Here is a 22,109-nt window from a genome sequence, read left to right on the forward strand (position 1 = left end):
TATGTTTTTCTCTGTGTGCTCTGTATATGAAAATCCTGTTTTCACTTGAGCATAGGACACAAAGAGGAAGTAGGCAAGAAGTGGGGCTGAAAAATGACTGCAATTGTATTAAAGTTAACAAAAATCTTGACAAGGATTAGAATGAAATCAGCTAAGTGCACCTCTGTTACAGGTGCAAAGGAGTCAGTGCTATTTTCCTGTGTAGGGAAGAGGACAGTCTCAATGCCTTTGAAATGTACTTGTAAGGAGTGTGATTGGTATCAGCTCTGAGGATGGAGTGACCAATATAGAAATAATGAGAAGGAAAGGCCTGGAGGCAGAAACACCACGAAGAACATGATGAGTGTGTGCATGGCTGAAGATCAATACATTCAGAAGATGATGGAATGGGTTTCAATGAGGGGAAAAAAATGATTGAGATAGCTCAAGTGCATGCAGGAAGACCAGGAAGGACTGACAATCTGACACCTGCCAATGCTGACATGAAGGACAGGGTGGGCTCCCTTTATCCGTTGTCTGCTATTCAGTTCAAGACAAAGATAAAGTTCGATGTGGGTATGAATGAGTAAATGTGGTTTTATTTTCAGAATGAGCAACTGTGTCTTCAGATTTTCAAACGCAGGACCTAAAATTAATTTGTGCTCAGGCTGGCCTTAAACCATAGTCCTTCAATCTCTGCCTCCCAAATATACAGGATTTTAGATGAATGTATCACCACACCAAGCAAACCTTTATTTTTTTTAACTCTGCTAAAATCATTTTTTGTTGTTGTTGTTGTTGTTGTTGCCAGTCCTGGGGCGTGGACTCAGGGCCTGAGCACTGTCCCTGGCTTCTTTTTGCTCAAGGTTAGCACTCTGCCACTTGAGCCACTGCGCCACTTCTGGCTGTTTTCTACATATGTGGTGCTGAGGAATCGAACCCAGGGCTTCATGTATACGGGGCAAGCACTCTTGCCTCTAGGCCATATTCCCAGCTCTGCTAAAATCATTTTAATTGGTAGGGAAATTTTGTTCCATACCAGGTGCCTAGAATATAAGCCATGCTTTGGAAAAAAATGATCATGCTCACTGTGTCATTTTCTCTCACTTTTGTTATTGGCATTACAAAGGTGATGTACAGATGTACCTTTTTATATGTCAGGTAATGAGTACCTTTCTTTTGGGGCAATGACACCCCTTTCTTCATTCCCACTTTTTCTTTTCCATCCCCACCCACATATCGTACAGTTCATTTTCAATATCACTGTCCTTTAATCCAAATACCTGTGTTAGACCTGAACTATGCTCATTTTACCAGCCCCATTGTGCTTTATTTTTATTATCTCAGGTCTTTGTATTAGCACGAGAGGCTGAATGCCGCTCCCTTCCCTCTGGAATTTTAAGAACAGTGAGCACTGTTATAAGCATGGCTATAGACCTACCTTTTCATCTAAAGATTTTACGAGCTAGAGAACTATCAGTGTAGAATAGTCACATGCCCTACTTTATCAGATGGCTATAGGCCTTCCACAATTCACAGCCGTTCCTAATCTTAAAAAGACTCCTGCTAACGCAAATTACAAGCTATCAGGAACCTTCTGCCTTTTATCTTTCCTTCCATATTTGTATGTAGAAAATCCAGATGTTTAGTGTGAGCACAAAAAAATATTTGAGGTGGTTTTTGAATGTAACTTATTAATAAGTCATCAAATGTTCCAAGATAAATTTTAGCCCTTTAAAAATACTAATATGATTGCAATGTAAATTAAAGTACACAACTGCAGTCTTTAGGTATGTCTCTTGATGTTGTAAGGATCGGTTACAATATTCTACTTCAAATTATTCAAGGAAGACTTGTTTTCATTAAATGAGGCTTTACTTACTACCACAGTAGAAAAATATTGGCTTTTCCCTGAGAAGATAAGATCTATTGTTTCACTAGGCACCTGTCAGTCATATCTGTAAATCTAGCTACTCAGGAGACTGAGATCTGTAGGATCACAGTTCAAAGCTAGTTTGTGCAGAAAAGCCTACAAGGTTCCAACTTCAAAAGGGCAGCCCAGAGCTGGTCTGTGGACAGTGGTCGAGCGCCAGCTGAGCAAGCAAGCCGAGTGAGAACAAAACTCTTGAGTTCAAACCTGGTACCACTGTTTCAAAAAAATATACATGAACCTCCATCCCACAGGACTTAACTCTATAGAATGTTACAAGTAAGCACACTCACAAGTTAATACAGGAAAAATATGTGCTGTGATTGTGTGCATGTATGGTGTGTATTATTCTCATAATAAGTAGTATCCGGGATAAATCAACTTTAAAAAGGAAAAGTTTTGCTTGGTGTGGTGATGTATTTCTATCGTCCAAGGTACTTGGGAGGCAGAGGTTGGAGGATCACAGTTCAACACCACCCTTGGCATAAACTTAGTAAACTCTATCTAAAAGAGTAAGCTGAGTGTAAGGGCACACATCTGGAATCCCAATTATTTAGGAAGTGGAGGGAGGAGGATATGGCCCAAGGCCATAGTTAAGGATCACGTTTATAATGCATCTTGAACAAAGGTACCCCTTGATTGTCATTGCCCCCACCCCATCTCAACCAGTCCTGATGTGGATCTTTTCTTTACAACATTTACTTTTTGATATCTTTAAATCCACCTCAAACAGCAGGCATAAATATCTTACTACTGCACTCTTGGAAAACTAAAAGTCATATTTCTGGCCTTCATATCTGTCTCTCTCTCTGTCTCTCTTTGTCTCTCTGTCTCTGTCTGTCTCTCTCTCTGTCTCTCTGTCTCTCTGTCTCTCTCTCTCTCTGTCTGTCTCTCTCTCTCTGGATAATTGTTAAAATACCATTGATTTGCTAGTAAAATATCCACCTACTTCTCTGGCTCAACAACGTAAAAAAAATTACTGAAGCTGAGCTCTGGTGGCTTATCCTTATAATCCTAGCTACTCACCAGACTGAAAATTGAGGATAGCAGTTCAAAGCCAGACAAAGTTGTGAGAGACTCTTGCCTCCTATTAAGCACCCAAAAGCTGGAAGGTGAGCTGTTGCTCAAGTGGAAGAGTACTAGCCTTGAGCAAAAGAATCCCAGTCCTGAGTTCAATCTCCAAGTCTGGCAGGTGTGCATGTGCGTGCACATGCATGTGTGTGTGCACGCGTGCACACACACACACATACACACAATTGCTTCGCAAACAAAAGCCAAGCTGTAAAGGAAGCCTTAGAAATTGTATATTAACTCATCCACTTGGTCCTTCATCATCTAGCCAGATCAGTCAGTCTCTTAGTTTCTCAGTGTTCTTTCTTACCCTGCTATTGATAGTCTTATTCTACTTTTTTTTTTTTTTTTGCCAGTCCTGGGACTTGAACTCAGGGCTTAAGCACTGTCCCTGGCTTTTTTTTTTTGCTCAAGGCTAGCATTCTACCACTAGGCCATATTCCCAGCCTCTTATTCTACCTTTATAGTTCTAAATTTCTTCTTTGTTAGTTTACGTTCTTCATAATTTTTAAGCCTAATCTTGCTTTGTCCTGTAGTGAACTTTCCTTAGGCATTTACACAATGCCTTTGTGCTGTAGTGTTCAAGTATTGCTTTTACAGATGTTCTTAAGAATTCACTTTCCAAATTAGGTTGCTAAACTTGGAATGAGATGTCCATGATAGGCTGAGGGCTCGGCATGCAGTAGATCACTGTGTGGAAACAGCAGTCTGAAGGCCTAGCTGGGCCTACCAAAACACTATGTCTTTCATAGGGTTACAAAAGTTTAATAATTGACCCAAATAATTCATTTAAATACCCAGAGACTTCAAATTAAATATAAGATTCCAGTACACCCTTAAAAGTGAAAACATACTGTGATAGGTACATCATCCATCCCTCCCCAATGCCCTTGGCTTGATTCGTAAAATCTGTGAACATGAGTGTGTGTATATCACTTTAACAGAGCAAAGGTATACCCATAGAGCTGAGGTACACCCATAGTGTGTGTGTGGAGGGGGGTTGTCTTGTCAAAGATAAGCATCTATATTAGGAGATTGATCAAAGAAGATTGTCCTAGCTTTCCTCAATGTAAGTGATCATCACTCAATCCTTGAGGGGCTCAAATAAAACAAAAATGTTGAGAAATGTTGAATTTGTTCTCTTTGCTTCAATGGAAGCATCTGTCATCTCCCATTCTTAGATACTGGGGATCCTATTTCTTGGGCTTTCACAGTGAGATAAGATTTAATAGCACAAGCCTGATGTGCAGGTCTTCAGAATTGGACTGAAATATGTCACCAGCTTTCTTGGCTCTGCAGACTATAGGCAGCAAGACTTCATGATAAGGTTCCATAATCAAGTGAGACAACACAACACACACACACACACACACACACACACACACACACACACACACACACACATTTGCCTCTGGAGAGCCTTCACTAATACATATGGCAAGGAAGAACTAAGGCTGCAGATGGAATTAAGGCTGCTGATGAACTTTGGTTGAAACAAAGATGTTGCTCTAATCATCCAAGTGGGGCCAGTAATATCCTGAGGATCTTTCAGCTGTGGACAAGAGAAGCAAAAGAAACAGTGTCAGAGTAACACAGGGTAACAAAGAGTTGATGGGCCATTGTGGAAGTTGAGAAGCAGGTGACAAATGCAGAAAAATGTGGCAGCTTCTGAAAGATGGACAAGACAAGGAAACATCCCCCCTGGAGATTCCAGAAGGGATTCTGCCAGTACTTTAGCATTAGCAACCTGAGAGAGCATTCACTTTCTCACCTATAAGACAAGAGTTCATAAATGGGTCCATTTTAGCCCCAAGATTGTGGCAGTCTGATACAGCCAGCATAGGGAACCTCTGTTCACCCATGGTAGCAAACTCCACAAGCTGAGTGGCAGCTGCCACTTCATATGCCACAGTGAGCAACTTTTCCTGCCATTGACTTTATGACATTTGAAACAGTCCTTCCAAGACTAGATGAGCAAAATAAACATGAACTCAGGTACCTCTAATATTAATGGTTATTTTCCAAACAAAAACGCAATGGGAAATGTGGTTATAGTTGCATAAGCATTGTAGAACAATATTTCCTTAAAAATATCAGTCATAAATTTCAGTTTAAGGCTGGGTCATGTTACAAACTAGTAGTGTTTCTGGGTAAAAATATTTTAATGGACTATGGTAGGATTTTATCGGGGCTCAATAATTTTATGACTGCACAGTGCAGGGATGATATATATTACAGCAACTTTCAGAGAGAATTTATAAGGCATCCTAAACTTGAAACCAAAGGAAAAGTTGAGCATCAACACAGTTATCCATAAACAATTGAGCTCATTAAGCATGTGTTCTTCATTCTGTTATTTAAGAGCATCTGAGAGCTGGTATTCTACAAAATGAGCAACTCCATATGTCCAATGTTATCATTCTCTATGTGCTGTGCAAGTCTGCAGTGATATTAATTACACAGTGCTCTTTTCCCCAGACCAAATGCTGATGTTTAAAGCTTGTTTTTATTATTTTTATGTTTATAATGATAGAAAATTGCATTGTTTTTATTGGGAAAGCCTTGGAGAACAATATTGCTTTGCCTAGTAAAATGATCATACCATAATCATAGTGATTTAGGAAAAAAGTAAAAGCACATTTAGGTTGTACTAATTTCAAAACAAAATCCATAAGCTCTGTCTCTGAATGAAACCTTTGGATTTCTGCGTCCTCAAAAGATGCCTTGGTAACTGTGTCAGTGAAACAGTGGCTCTGCCATCATTGAATTGATGGGTGAAGAATTTGGCTTTGGTTGCTCCCGGGAAGTGTGTTGTTGTTGTTTTCTTTAAGTACTTGTACTAAGGAGACTCAATTCAAGGTTTCAACTTACGAGTGCAATGCATTTTGACCAGTGTCCGCTATCCCATTATTCTCCCCATCCGGTTCCGCTGCCACATGAGTGCCTTGAGTATTATGAGTGTATATGCACCTGCCCTGAATCTTCCAAGCTGTTTAGAGGTGAATTACACACTTCAGAGAGAAGCCTAGGCCCAACACCTCACAGAATGAAATTTCAGAAAGTTATTTTAGCATTTCCTTTTCCCTACCACAGTGCCTCTTTTGAACAGAGAACCCAAACCTTGTTTTCTGAGGTATTGATTATGGAAGTCAAATACATGTCATGATGATGAAATTCCAATCTAATCTCCTTATTCAGTATTTCAGAGTTTAATTGCCACAGACTCGTTATTCTACTTCTGAATCTATCTTAGGATGGCTGCCAATCAAGCTAACCTACTGAATATGAAGTTGCCAGGCTGCAAATTTGACTTGTTCTCTAGCTAAAAGAATCTCTGCACTTGTGAACTTATCAAAGTCAAAAATGAACCCAAACAAATGATAGGAATTTGAAACTCACTATTCCTCGGCCCTTGGTATTAAATTGAATAAATTAGCCCAGGACCTGTTTAGGAGTTTTGTGAAAGAGTAACTGCTTGAATTTTTTTCCTGCTGTGAATTCACTGTCTAAAATGGCTACTTTTGAAGGCATTAGCCTTTTTGGTAATTAAATTTGTATCTCTAAGGGAGACTGCAAATTCAAGTACAGAGCTAATGTTCATAGAAGTGCTGCTATTTGGCAATCATTTTCCTAGGCACTTTAAATATGCTTTTTATTTAACAAGTTGAATAGGTATTTATTCTTATTTTCTCTATAAGAAAACCAAGGTCCAAAGAGGTCCTGCAGCCAAACAAGGACAACCAAAAGCCGTTCTGACCTCCTGGTCCTTCCATTACCATCAGTCTACCCCACCCCCACCCCAGAAAATCTATCAATAATGTCAGATAATTCTAGTGTATGGGAACTTTCTGATTTCCCCCCCAAGCTATAGTCACATTTAATTTTATGAGTAGTGCTAGAACAAATAGGACAATTTTAAAATCCAACCACCAAAAGTAATACACACATATATATATATATATCACATAACTGTTAATCTATGTTATATATACTACATATTTTTGATAGTGTTTATTATGTCAAATGAGGTAATATTTTAAATACAAACTCAAGACCACCAAAATATACAGTCTGATGTTCTATCCTCCTTTTTCATTTAAATAATTGGAGAAAAAATTTCCATGCAATTACAATATTTTTTTATTCCCCGTTTAAGTGCCTACTTAGAATTCCATCAAGTCAAACAAGCATAGTTCAATTAATCTATTGTCAAGGATGAAGTTGCCAACTTTTTACCATTATAAAAAGTGAGTACTAGGTAGAAGTATAGCCCTTCACACACACACACACACACACACACACACACACACACTTGCCTCACAAAAGCATCATGAAATTAGTTCATATATCTAACACCTTAAAAATACTGAGCATTGCATTTATGTAAAGTATTTGTCAATGTGATCATCCAAATGGCAATTTATTTATTTAATAATCACATACCCTCCTCCTGCTGACCTTTCCTGCCAGCTCTCACCTGTTATCTTAGAGCAACCAATGTGATTTGTGATGAATCATTACCAAAATACATTTTATGAGCCCTCCCTAGTCCTCAAAGTGGAGTGATAATGGGCCGAGCAGACATGCTGACTCAATGAGGTGGACAGATTAAAAGAAAGAGAAGCACTTAGAGACACAGATATTCAGGGGGAAAAGACACACATATGGCTAAGTGCACATCATGTAGCCATCTCACTCTCCTTTCTCTCGCTGTACGGAGCTTTTACTGAATTGACAAAAAGGGCACAGGGTTCATAAATAGACTCTCACAGTACTTTCTGAGCACTTAGTTCAATTATCATGAATTAAGTTTAAAAAGAGCATTAACTTTCAGCATATACAATGTACCCAAGGAAAGAAAAAAACAACCAACACACTTGGAAGTTCATTCTCTCTTACTCAACTTTCTTTTTTGCACTTTCTGCTTGAGATCAGTAAGTAGCCTTGAAGAAAAGGTTTCCAATCCCACTGTTGGGGTGTTACTTAGTCTTCATGATTGTACAGATTATCTCTCATTTAAGGTGGCTGGTTGATCGGCTAGTGAGACTTGCTGAAGGAAGAAAGCTGCACATGTACAGAGTGAAATGTAAATAAATACAATTGCCTAAGATGGAAATCAGTTCCTTAGCCATTCTACCTTGATACCATGGGTCTTCAAGTATACCGTTTGAATCTTAATGACTTACTCAAACATGATTATCACCCATAATTATTTATCTTTTAAGTTTCTAGAGCAAGAGAAAAAAATAAGCATTTCCTTCAAAAGCCCTCTTCTTGTCATCAATCACTTAAGACAAACTCTAATTATGTTAAGATAGCACTGATATCACAGAGAAATCATATCAACATCCATGCGGATGTGATTTTCAAGGTGTATATTTCTGTATTTCCCACTACTTCATCTAGAATTTGTAGTCCTCTCCAGGTATTGTGGTTGCATGCTTCGGTTACCAATGTGACAATGTGACAGAATGTGCTTCTCTTTCCTCAGGAGAGAGGCACACTGATGCTCATCGAAGAACCAGAGCAAACGAAACTAAGTCACTTCATGCCTTAAACCAGGTATGAGGTCAGAATATTTTATTTAATTTATTCCTCACAACCATAATATGATGATAGTACTAATCTCACTTGAAAGATGACAAAAGAGGAAATAATTATTCCGAAAGATAGATGGTTAACAAGTGCCAAGATGGTACCCAAAACATGTCTCTTCACTTTAACATCAAATAGCTGATCTATTTTATAAAACAAAATATGCTCCTCTCAACGCCTAAACTGCATATTCTGTAGATGGAAGTATCTCCTCAAGTTGGTGGCAAATTAATTCTTAATAATGATTTTGTTTGTTTTGTTTAACTTAGCCCAGTGTCTCATTCTTGATAGGCAAATACTCAACCAATTCAGCCACATTTTAAGCCCATAATCAGATCATTTTTAATGTCACTATTTCTAATATTATGAGCTAGCCAAAATACTTATTTGAACACTACTTCAAGATCTATTCAAAATCCTTATATAAATGATCATTTACTTACTGTCTGATGGATAACCTAATATTTTCTTTCTAAAATTTAGAAAATGCCAGAGTAGGTCTATGAGTTCATTTGTAACATGTTTGAAACCTCTTGTTTAGGTGGTAATACATCTTTAGATGCAAATAGTATTTCAATTGACTCATATTAAATTGACTTTTACCAGGTGACAATTTTGAACTGAGCCCATACATTTTATAGCCATATCTTTAGTACCTAAACACATTATTTTTAAACTACAGTTCTCACTGAAAAAAAATTATCCTCCTTAACCTTCTTCTCATTAAGTTGAAAAACACGGTTTCATTTAAAAATATTTTATCAAAAATGTGGTGTCCTGTTGTGCAAGTGTACACATATACATTAACCAAAGTATGGTATTTCCAGGGGACAACTCTAATGGTATAAAAACTAACTCACTGTCCAACCAAATAAATACCAGGAAACTGGTACTTGAATGGTACAGGAGGTAGGGGGAGGGAGAATAAATGAATGAAGAAAGGAAGTGGGGAGAATAGACTCATAATATTCAATGCATATCATACTCAAGAAAAATGTTGGGCTGGGAATGTGGCTTAGTGGTAAATGGTAGAGTGCTTGCTTCACATGCATGAAGCCCTGGGTTTGATTCCTCAGCACCACATAAACAGAAAAGGCTGGAAATGGCACTGTGTCTCAAGTGGTAGAATGCTAGCCTTGAGCAATAAGAAGCCAGGGACAGTGCTCAGGACCTGAGTTCAAGCCCCAGGAATGGTTAAAAAGAAAAAAAAAGGAAAGAAAGAAAATTGTGGGGAAGGGTTGGGTTGGGAGGGATGAGGTGAATGATGAAAGTAGTGACATTTGTTAAGATATATTGTATTCAGAAGCTGCTATATTGAATGGCAACTCCTTTGTAGAACCACTTAAAGAAAATAAAAATGCAGTTTTAAAAATAAAGTTACACTAATATCATTTCAAAATGGGCCAAAGACTTCAATGTAAGACATGTCACCATGAAACTACTACAGTAAAGAGTAGAAGAAACATTAGGACTTGGCACAGGCAGATTCTGAATAGAGAGCCAGGGAAACAGTGAATTAAAGAAAGAAGTTTAAATGGAATGGCATCAAACTAAAAAGTTTCTGCATTGTAAAGGACGTGTCAATAAGCTAACATGGCAGCCTACAGAATGGGAGATGTTTTGTTAGCAATACAAATATCTACAATAGGCAAAAAGCTTAAGGAGCTAAACCCTCAAAGAATTAACAACTCAATTAAAAGCTGGGCAAATGAGCTAAATAGCTACTTCTCAGAACAAATAATAAAAATGGCGAGCAGATACATGTACAAATGCCCAACAACATCTCTGGCTGCTAAGGAAGTGCAAGTCAAAACAACACTGAGATTTCACTTCAGCCCAGTTAGAATGGTCATCACCAAGCATACAAACAATAACAGATGCTGGCTTGGTTGTGAGCAAGAGGGAAGCCTAACACACGGTTGGTAGTAGTGTAAACTTTTTCAACCATTCTGGAAATCTTTTTGGAGATTCCTCAAAAAATTAGACATAGAATTAACCTGTGGTCCAGCAATCTCGTTCCTAAGCATTTACTCAAAAGATTACAGACCAGGATACAGTAAAGCCACCAACATGACTGTTAGGTCCTCTCCCTGAGGGCTCCGTGTAGATGCCCCCACCTCATTAAGTCTCCACCCAGTTACCTGGGTAACCTGCAGACCTGGAGGCAGTTACCTCCCCTTTCCCTGAGGTCACCTCCTAATCCACCTGGCCACACCCCTTGCCCCTGCCCTAAATAAAGCAGGGCTGGGTGGGGGTCTCTCTCTCTCTCTCCCTTCTCTCCGGCCATGGATCATCTTGACCACAGGCCAGCAGTTCGGTAATAATCATTCTCTCCTGCCTGAATACCGCGTGGCGTTCTCCTTTACCGGCTACCTACTTTAAAAACCTAACAATGACCGCGCTCATTGAGCACTATTCACCATACCCAGGCACAGAAGGGGACTAAATAAATGCCCCTCAATGGACAAATGTATCAAGAAAATGAAAGTTCATGCTCCTTTAGAAAGAATGATATTGCATCATTGGCAAAGAAATGGGAGGATGGGGGAGGGATCAGGTTAAGTGAAGTAAGTCAAGTCCAGAAAGACAATGGTTGAATGTATTTTCTCATGCGTGGAAGCTAGAATTAATAAGTAAATGTGTAAGTAAACACTTCAGGATAGTATACCAGTGCATACAAAAATATTAACCAAAATAAAGTAGCTTCAGGGAAGAATTCAAACAGGGTAATGCCTTAGAAAGGCTAATTCACAGTCCAATCAAATTTATACCAGGAAACAGGTACTTGAAAGGCAGGAGGTAGGGCCAAAGGGTGTGGGGTAGATAAACAAAGAGGGGAAGGGTGTAGAATGCAAGCATAAAATTCGACACATAGCCTACAAAATTAAGAAAATTGGGGGAGGGAGAGGACTGGGAGGGATGACAGAGAATAATGAAAGGGATGACACGGGTTAAGATACCTGTTGTCCATAAACTGTTGAATGGCAACTCGTTTGCACAACTACTTAAAGATAATAAAAATATAATTACAAAGACAAAGAAAGCAAAACCCAATCCCTGTTCAAAATGCAGCCAACAATTGATAGACTACAGGTGCAGCATTTTAAACAAGCAAGTGTGCAAATTAATCAGTGTATTTAATTCACTAGAGTTTGTGACTGGTTTAGCAAAAGCTAATTAATTTGTCAGCTACCTTTATTTTGTTCATTTTGACAACTTCTCACATGCTAATCAAGACACAGATAACCCAAACAGTTGTATTAAGGTAAGTTGCCTGTCTCTCTCAGATATTTAGTTTCTGGAGATGAGGCAAAGTTGAAACCTCTTGGTTTATTAATATAAAAGTTTTCAAAAGCACATCTTCATAAAACAGATTTCTCTTTTAAAAATTCTAATGATCCTTAGTAAAGCCCTCTCGAAACATCACTGCTGTGGAAACATTCACCCCTACTCATGGGTAAGAAGATTCATTGATTTCATGTGAGTCCTTGACTTCAGTGATATAAACATAGTCACAGATCGTGATACAACAACAACAACAAAAATGTCACGGGCAAAGTTTGCTATAATTAATTTTGATAGTAATCAGCAAGGCAGAACTCTGGAAAGTCAGAAATATGTATGTATTCTAATGAATTCAGTGATTGCGGTAGCATCCTGGGAACTATTTTAAATGACATTTTAATTTTAATAAATTCCTTTAGTGTATATTTAAAGTTTCCTCTTTTCTGAATAGAGATAGAACATATTGCCTTCACTTCAGATATGCACTTGCACATTGACTGTGTACATTTGTAGCTTCATAAGCTTTTTTTCAGGCAGTTTGTTTTCACCAGTCTAACCCTAGCCTTATCTTTCTCCGTAGTGGGTTCTCCACTTTCCATCATGGGACACAAATTGTTTTTCAATTCTTTTACAATTAGAAATATTTTTTCTCCTCCACAGCACCACACTTTAGTTCAGAAAATTCTCCAGCTATAAATACTTCAATTCTGGCTTAAAAGTTTGTGCCTCTGGTTTATGTACATCCTACCCCTTCAATTAAATTTCCTCCCTGGAGGTGAATGGCTTAATTCCCACAGTGAGACAGGAGAAAAACAAGATGCAGGTGATAAGGAAAATCTCCCCTTGTGTTCAAAGAAGCCAAGGCTTCATATCAAATACCATCCATCCTCTCTGATCCGCCGCCCCCCCAGACAAAACTTATACAACATTCACCCTGAACACAGCAGCCGCACTGCTAGTCTAAAGAGGCTAAATGGTCTCAGATGGAAAGTAGTATGCCCTTAGAATCACAATGCTCTACAAACCATGGCTTGCATGTAATTGAATAATTTTCATCATTTATTTTCTCATAAAAATACGAAAAAGGATGAGGAAGAAGAGAAGAAAGAGGAGAAGGAAAGGCGGTGGAGGAAGAGGAGAAGGGAGGGGGAGGAAGAGGAAGAAGAGGAAGAAGAAAGAGGAGGAAGAGGAGGAGGAGGAGGAGGAGGAGGAGGAGGAGGAGGAGGAGGAGGAGGAGGAGGAGGAGGAGTAAAGACACTCCTGGGAGCCATCAGAGTGGAAGTGTTTGGGAATGAGGAGTATGAAGGCAGCTTTAGCACTATAGGGAAGGTGGAAGATCTTTGGAAGGTCCCTGCATGCCACATCTAGCATGGTTTACTTGGTTACCTTTCCTTATTACCATCTGAACATAACCCTGAGTAGTTAAAACAGTTATTAGAAATGATTCCATCTATGAAAGTGTCAATCAATTGAGTCTTAAAACCCTAATCACTGAGGGCTTGTTTTTGACAGGACAGACAGGTTTTGCCCCTGCCTATACACTGGTGTAATGTCTCTTCATGTTCTTACCTACATATATATATTTTTTTTAACAATCTCAGTGGAACTGATCTACTATCTTACTCACTTCCCCATTAATTAATGGGCCAAATAAAATCTTTGCTTATTTGATATTTGCCTGGGTCATAATTAAAGATTTAACATTAATGTTGAGTAATAATGATACATTTCTGATTTATTTTTCTTGGAAATTCATTCCAGTGAAGTGTTTCCCTAAACTCCTCAAGTGGTCTTAGAGACTTAATCCATTTTTCAAGTAATATTAGGCACATTATCTGACCTGGCTCATATGTAGCAGATTATGAAGATTCGCAAACAATGGAATATAGTGAAATATAATGACACAGTTTAAAATGTATTATTCATGTATTAATGAGGCTCTGGAATCAGTATTTGTAGATCCTAACAACAGTAAAGGAAAAGCTTCCATTCCTCTTCATGCCAGAAGAACATTGTCCAGGTTCATCTCTCCATCTGTACATTTTTTCTTGTTTGGTCTTGTTTTTGTTGCCAGTCCTGGGCCTTGGACTCAAGGCCTGAGCACTGTCCCTGGCTTCTTTTTGCTCAAGGCTAGCACTCTGCCACTTGAGCCACAGCGCCACTTCCGGATATTTCTATATATGTGGTGCTGAGGAATCGAACCCAGGGCCTCATGTGTATGAGGTGAGCACTTTACCACTAGGCCCTATTCCCAGCCCTTCCATCTATACATTTTTTCACTTGCTTTCTCCAAATTATGGAGTTGTTGTTCATAGAAACTTATTGTAGTGAGAAAATTTAGATTCATGAATGTCAAGCATCAAAGACCTACCAGTAAAAACCTGTACACTGAGAAAGAATTAGCAGGGTAAGGGGCTAATACCATTTTCATGATATTCTCCTGTATGACAAACTAATAATCACCAGTTGCCCAAACCAGCCTTCAATAATACTCTGCACTGCTGCTTGAAGAGTACACTCTGGTGCAATTACCGTGGACTACAGGAAGTGTCAGAGCTTGGGTGTGTCTGAGTGTGTATGCAAGTGTACATTTGAGCAAAGATGTGTGCATGCACATGTATGTGCATATGAATGTGCATATGAATTTTCTGTGTGTGTGATTTGGGATACATATGTCCTGTGTGTGGTTATAGCCACATGTATGCACATGTGCATGTGCACATATACACAGCTGTGCAGATATGCACGGCTGTGTAGATATTTGTATACGTGCGTGTATAAGATAGTCACAAAGTGGTTCAAACTCATTATTGGGAGCATCTTCAAATGAGAAAGCAACTTTATAAAGCATTTAGTGGACCCAAAAGGATCCATACAAAACTTTTTTTTTTCAAGTTGTTGCAATAACCCAGTAAGCCAAATGGTCCTTCAGGAGATATCAGACTTTATTGGATACAGCCAGATATCAAAGGCAAGAGGCTTATGATCATCTCAGGGGTGGGCATATTTTCACTCTGAAAATATCTATAAAAATTTATGTAAACCTTTCAGCACAGATATATAAATACCGAATCATGGAATTAGATGTTTCCAAAGTTTTATTTTATCAGAAGGATTTTCTGAAGGTCTTTCTATTTAATCCTGTGACAATGAAATGAGCCACTTCAAAGAGGGAGATGCCTCATTATCAAAAACTTAGAGGAGATCGTAATGAATGTACCTGGCTTCATTTTCTTGGATAATCAACTTTAATTAACATATTATCTAGCAGAACAAATAGCTACCTAATACTTAGAATGAATCTAGAAAAAAGTCAAAGACCACAATTCACACCTTTCCCTAATATCTGTGTATCAATTATTATATAATGAAGACTTGGGTTATAATTTTTGACCTAATATACTCCTCCATAAGAAATACATTTGTCCTTAATGAAATTTACACAGGCAAGTTCAATAATGTATTTCAAAAGTAATGTGATTTTTCTAATGGAAACCAGTCATATGTGCTTATTTGTTTGTTTCCGGAGGACAGTACTGGTTCTAGGGCATGAGCTCAAGAGACCTAGATGCTTTCATGCTCAAGGCTGGGGTTTTACCATTTGAGCCACACTTCCACTTTTGGCTTTTTGCTGGTTAACTTGACATACATACCTCTCTTATTTGGCTACTCAGACAGGCTTGAATCTGTATCCTCAAATCTCAGCCTCCTGAGTAGCCAGAATTACAGGTGTGTGCCACCAACTCCTGGCTTTGATTTCTAAGTATTTGATAGGAAAATCAAGGTAGTTAACCCATTCACAGATAATTAAAATAAAAATCACTAGTCTTGTTTTTAAAGATGGGTTTTCATAGAGTCTACAGTGTTTGTTCACCTGTTCCTCTGCTTGAGGTACATTTGTAGTTGATAAGGAATGACATCAAAGACCAGAAAATTCAAAGAAGATGTAAAATTAACTATTGCTTCTTTGATCTTGTAGTTTCTTGATAATTATCAAGAAGAGGGCATAGTAACTTTGTTCTTATAACAAAGAGAACCATTTATAAAGGTCAGGACACAGATGGGTAAGTTGCACACTGAAAGAGAAAAATGAGAAAGAAAAATTAAGAGATGATTTAAAGGTTGGCATTTCAACAGATGGAAAAATAGAAGAGTCCAAAGGTGATAGTGCTCATGAATGATGTTCTGAAATACATCAAATTAGTCAGCAGATCCTGCTGTGGAGGGCATGATTCTAATTATTTTTAAGGGCATTTATAAAAGGTTGTTTCACTGGCTATAAAGGCTATACATTTGAACTGTATCTCTGTATCCAAATTATTGTTTCTACATATGTGCCAGAATGTAACCCCAAAGAAACATTTCTTGAACAAAAATAACTAAAAATAAAATAAAGTACTTTTTAGAGTATTTTTTTTGTTGATTATTTATTTGTGATGCCTTTATTATGAAAAGGTCTAAATATATATACATATATATTTGTATTAAGAAATAGTAGTTTCAAAAATGTATGCTTTTTTAAACTTAAGGAAATTACTCCAGATCCCTCACTAGGTGAGTGGATCAAGAAAATATGGTATATATACAAAATGGAATCTTATGCTTCTATCAGAAAAAATGACATTGCCCCAGTCGTAAGGACATGGAAAGGCTTGGAAAAAATCATACTAAGTGAAGTGAGACAGACACACAGAAGCATAGACTCCATGGTTTCACTCATTGGTAATTATTACTACGTGTCTGGGATAGTCCTAGAAGATCACAAAAGGTCAATAGCTATGCATATATGAACACATAAGATGATGCTAAGTGAAATGAACTCCAAGTTATGGAAATAAGTGGTTTATCATTGTTTAGTTATTTTCAACATACCATGTGAAATTATGCCTTTTCTTTTTATCTTTCTTGGTGTCATGGTTTTACACCCTGATGTCAGTGTAACTGATTTTGGTACCCTGCGTATTGTATGTATGTTTATAAGAATTAGGGAAGGGAAGGGGAACATCAAAATGGTGAGGCAAAGGTTAAAAGGTGAACCAATGCAACAGCAATACTCACAAGACAATATGCTATTAACCAACTGTACAACTGGGAGGGAAAGGATTGGGAAGGGGGGAAGGTAAGACAAAAATGAGGGTGGAGGTAACAAGTTTGGTAAGAAATGTACTTACTACCTCACATATGAAAGTGTCACCCCTCTGTACATCACTTTGAAAATAAATAAATTAATAAAAAAGGAAAAATAATGAAATTTTAAATGTTTTAATAGTCCAGAAAGTCAGTGTGTAACACATTACACCCAGATTTATTTTCATTCACAGAAACCCTATAGACCTTCTTAATTGATCTGCTGTCATTTCCAATCACAACATCCCATTTGTAAGCTCAATTCATTTCATTATTTTTCACTTAAAATTAGTCTCTTGCCTAGTTCTGCCTTAGTCAAAGGGTATTGAGTTTAAAATTAACTGAACTTGAACTCTGTTGGCATATATGATTAATTGGCTCAAAAACTGCAGCTAGGCTGATGACTTAAAGTCAAGATAAGGAATCATATCAGAAACCATAACATAATGACCTAATTTCAATAATGGTGACATTTTTGATCACCTCAGATCCAATGCTCTGAGCCTATGTCTTTAGGTATTCTTACCTCATATATTTTTCTCCACCAAAAGAATGAAACAATGGAAAGAAGGAAGGAAGGAAGGAAGGAAGGAAGGAAGGAAGGGAGGGAGGGAGGGAGGGAGGGAGGGAGGGAGGGAGGGAGGGAGGGAGGGAGGGAGGGAGGGAGGGAGGGAGGGAGAGAGTGAGAGACTCCCAACCATGGAAAACAATAAAATAAACCATTGTCTTGAGTTTCAACGAAGATACAGCTGACAATATTCTTATTTAATTGGAGGGCAAAACTAAACTCAATCCTTTTGTTGTTACTGGTATTTTTCAAGAGTTTGGAGCTTTTTCCAAACTGAGAGAAATTCTGACTGCCATTCTTACAAGCATAAACATTGTTCCATTAATAGTAGCATCTGGTTTTCCTTAGGATGAGAAAGTTTCTTTGAAAGTGAAATTATACCAAGTCAGTGCTCTTCAAGTTAGCTTGAAAAAAAAATCTATTACTCATTGACAATAAATAAAAGTAAATCAATTCCAATATAGACTTCTTAAACCCCTCTCATTCTAAAAAATAATGCACATGCATCTTATTTCCCCCATATTCAGTTTTTCTGTGATTTCAGTTCAGTGGTCCAATTCAAGCCTTACATTATGACCATGTTTCCTCTCCTTTAACCTAACTAGAATAGTTCTAGGTTTTTTAGTCAAAAGTTCACTCTAACATATCATGGTTATGTCAAGTAAAGTCTTTGTATTATTTTGACTTAACCTTAGTCTAGTTATTTGTGAGTCAGAAGGCCAAAATCTTCTGTTTTCTTAAGCCATTCCTAGCAGTTGTGTTGACTCATTCTGATCTGCGAAAATGTAAAATCAGGTGTCAAATAAAATACAACATCCACAATAGAACATTCTTCAACTCCCCTAGTCCAATTCTAAGTATTTGCAAGTTAGTTCTACTAGATTTTATGGGTGAAGAACCACCTTTGCCTACAGCGAATGATAAACCTATAACCAGCTTTTCCTAATAATTGTATGTCTGTTCTTGCCTCTGACCTGAGCTCCATGAAATGAGAACAGAGCAGGCACTTGAATATTCATTGCAGTGTTTAATATGCATTGATCTACATGCCTCTTCTCCATGCAGTTTGCTTGCTCTTGCAATACTACCTATCCTATTTTGTAGGCCAAAAAATGCAAAAATACTGATCTTTTTTCTTTTTCCCTTCTCATATCTTATTTCAAGAACATTATCCACGGAGATACATTCTGCTTGAGACATTTTCACATTCTCTATTCTGGCCATCCCAATCCAAGCTTTAATTGTTTCTCCCCTGAACTGCTGGAATGACCTACTTTATTTTCCTGTCTTCCTGACCCCACTGGCCTGCATTCAAACACAACAGAGCAAAAACCTATCTCCCTGAGATGGTAAATAAGACCAGGTAACAGCCCTGCTTGTTCTTCAAATGAGACATCATTAAAAGGAGAATTTTTTTTTTGAACCTCGGAATTTTTCACAGAAGAGTTAAGGAAAGAATTCCAATTCACCTCAAGCAACAGAGTTATGAGTTGTGAATGGACAAATCTCTGCCAGGTAGGAAACTTCTCAGGAGGCAATGGATCCCTCTGTCAAAGAAAAGAGAAGACCAGAATTCTGGGGCTGCTTCAATGTCCTCCTTCCTGCTGCTTGATACACCAGATGTGGCTCTTCCTTCACATCATTTGCTTACTTCCACTAGTTTGTTCTTCTGCCTGAGCTCATCTGAATTGGGTTTCTTTTTCTTTGAATGGAATCTCAACTAATCCAAATGACACATAATTCTCTGAGCTCAGTTTTAAACAAGACTTTTTTCTCTATGTCCTCTTGGGTATTTTCTAATTTGTAATTATATAAAAATTTAAATTAATTTTGTATAAAATTTCTAATTTTTATGTGAATGTGTGTGTGAGGGAGAGTGAAAGACAGGGGAAGAAAAAACTGAGAGAGAGAGAGGGAGGGAAAGACAAAGATTAAGCTCCATTCATTCAGCTGCTCACACCTGTGATCTTAGTTACTCATAAGATTAAGATCTAAGAATCACAGTTTGAAAATGTTGTTAGACTCTATCTCTAAAAAAAAAAAAGCTAGACTAGAGGTGTGATTTATATGTAAGAGCACCAACCATGGGTAAAAAGCTTGATTTTGAATATTATAGGCCCCAAAGTATAGATCTCAGAAAGGAAAAGAAGTGGAAAAACATAAGACATGATGCTGTCTCTTTAAATTTACTAACACTCATGTCAGAACAGATCTGTGATGTTTGCAGGCCAGGATCCTTTGTACCTGCTTTGGATCTTGCAGTCTGTGTTTAATTGGCTCATGGAACACAGGCACACTCACCTGACAAATGGCTGAGGGTTGGGCATGGGCAACTATGACTGGGTAAGGGCTGAAATTAATCTTAATTAACCTCAATTTCCCACCCAATGCTTTACTTGGAAGTTGCACTTGCAGCTATGGTTACCTCAGACACATTTTGCCAATGCAGTTGTCCCCTAGGAAATAAGATTGCTTTCTGATGATTTCTACTCTGACATCCTCCAAGACAATTCCTTCTCTATTCGCTTTCTTTTGCTTTTCTTTCTTTCTTCTTTTGGGAATGAGTTAGTTGGAGGAGAAGGGCTTGAATTCAGGAGCGCGAGTTCTCACTTGGGTATCTTCAAAGAACCAACAGCTCCCTCAACTAGTGGGCTAACGACCTAAAAAGAGATTCTCTGAAGAGGAAATCAGAATGGCCAAGAGACACATGAAGGAGTGCTCTACATCACTGGCCATAAAAGAAATGCAAATCAAAACAACATTGAGATTCCACCTCACCCCAGTAAGAATGTCCATTATCAGGAAAACTAATAATAACAAATGCTGGGGGTGGGGGGGGGGGGGGAGATGTGGCCAAAAGGGAACCCTACTTCATTGTTGGTGGGAATGTAAACCTGTTCAGCCAATCTGGAAAACAGTATGGAGATTCCTCAGATGGTTAAACATAGAGCTCCCCTATGACCCAGCAGCCCCACTCTTGGGCATTTACCCAAAAGATAACAAGCAAGAACACACTAAAGCCACCAGCACAACAATGTTCATCACAGCACAATTTTTCATTGCTAAAATATGGAACCAACCCAGATACCCCTCAGTAGACGAATGGATCAGGAAAATGTGGTGCTTATACAAAATGGAATTTTATGCCTCTATCAGAAAGAATGACATAGCCCAATTCATAAAGAAATAGAAGGACTTGGAAACAAATTGTATTAAGTGAAGTGAGCCAGACCCAAAGAAACCTGGACTATGGTTTCCCTCAAAGGGAATAATTAGTACAGGTTTAGGCTAGTCATAGCAGAGGATCACAAGAGCCCAATAGCTATCCCCTTATGAACACATAAGATGATGTTAAGTGAAATTTACTCCATGTGATGGAAATGAGTGTTTTGTTACTGTTGTAATTATTTTCAGCATGCCATGCGAAACCGTAGCTTTTTTGTTATTGTTCCTCTTGTATCCCCTTCCTGTGATTGTGCCTGCACTATCACCTTATCTCATTTGAGTACCCTGGATACTGTATATACTGGTATTGGAACTGGGGATGGGAAAGGGAATATCAAAATCGAGGGACAAAGGATAAATAGACAAATGTCGTGGGCTGGGGATATGGCCTAGTGGCAAGAATGCTTGCCTTGTATACATGAAACCCTGGGTTTGATTGCCCAGCACCACATATATAGAAAATGGCCAGAAGTGGCGCTATGGCTCAAGTGGCAGAGTGCTAGCCTTAAGCAAACAAACAAAAAAAAGAAGCCAGGAACAGTGCTCAAGCCCTGAGTCCAAGGCCCAGGACTGGCCAAAAAAAAAAAAAAAAAAAAAAAAAGACAAATGACTCCAAAAGCAGTACTTACAAAACCATTTGATGTAAACCACTGCCTTGATGTACCCACTGCCTTACTTATGAAACTGTAAGCTGTCTGTACATCTCTTTGACAATAAATAAATAATTATTCAGGACAAAAAGAAATTATCCTAAATCTCAAAAATAAATAAATAAATAAAGACACTCAGAAAATGAGGACCTATAAAGTTAAAAATTGTAAACCAAGTGAAGGCATTAATAAAAATTTGGAAAGTATAAAAAGAAGCTACAAATAAATTTTGAAGATGGAACAAACAACAATTGAAACAGAAATTTCTTTAGAAGGATCGAAAGGCATATCTGGTCAGGAAAGAATAACTGTGAACCCAGTGGTAGATCAATAAAAGATTCTGAGTCTGAGGAACAGGATGGAAAAATAGACAAAGTTTAAACAACCTGTGAGACACATGGCATGGACCAAAAGATGACTTGTTAAAAGGTCTAGGAAAAGAAAAGGGAGAGAAGGGGTAAAAGAGAAAGTATGAAGAAATTATGGCCCAAATTATCTCCACTTGGATGAAAGAAAGGAGCACAGATATTCAAGAAGTCCAATGAACTCCAAAAGCCACTCAGCCATTGAGACACAGATCAATCAAACTTTCAAAAGACTAAGAAAAAATTGAAAGCAGTAAGAAGTCATTTATAACAAACAAATCCTCAGTGAGAATATGAGATTATACGTCAGAACA

Source organism: Perognathus longimembris, chromosome 5, assembly GCF_023159225.1.
Source record: "Perognathus longimembris pacificus isolate PPM17 chromosome 5, ASM2315922v1, whole genome shotgun sequence".
NCBI lineage: Eukaryota > Metazoa > Chordata > Mammalia > Rodentia > Heteromyidae > Perognathus > Perognathus longimembris.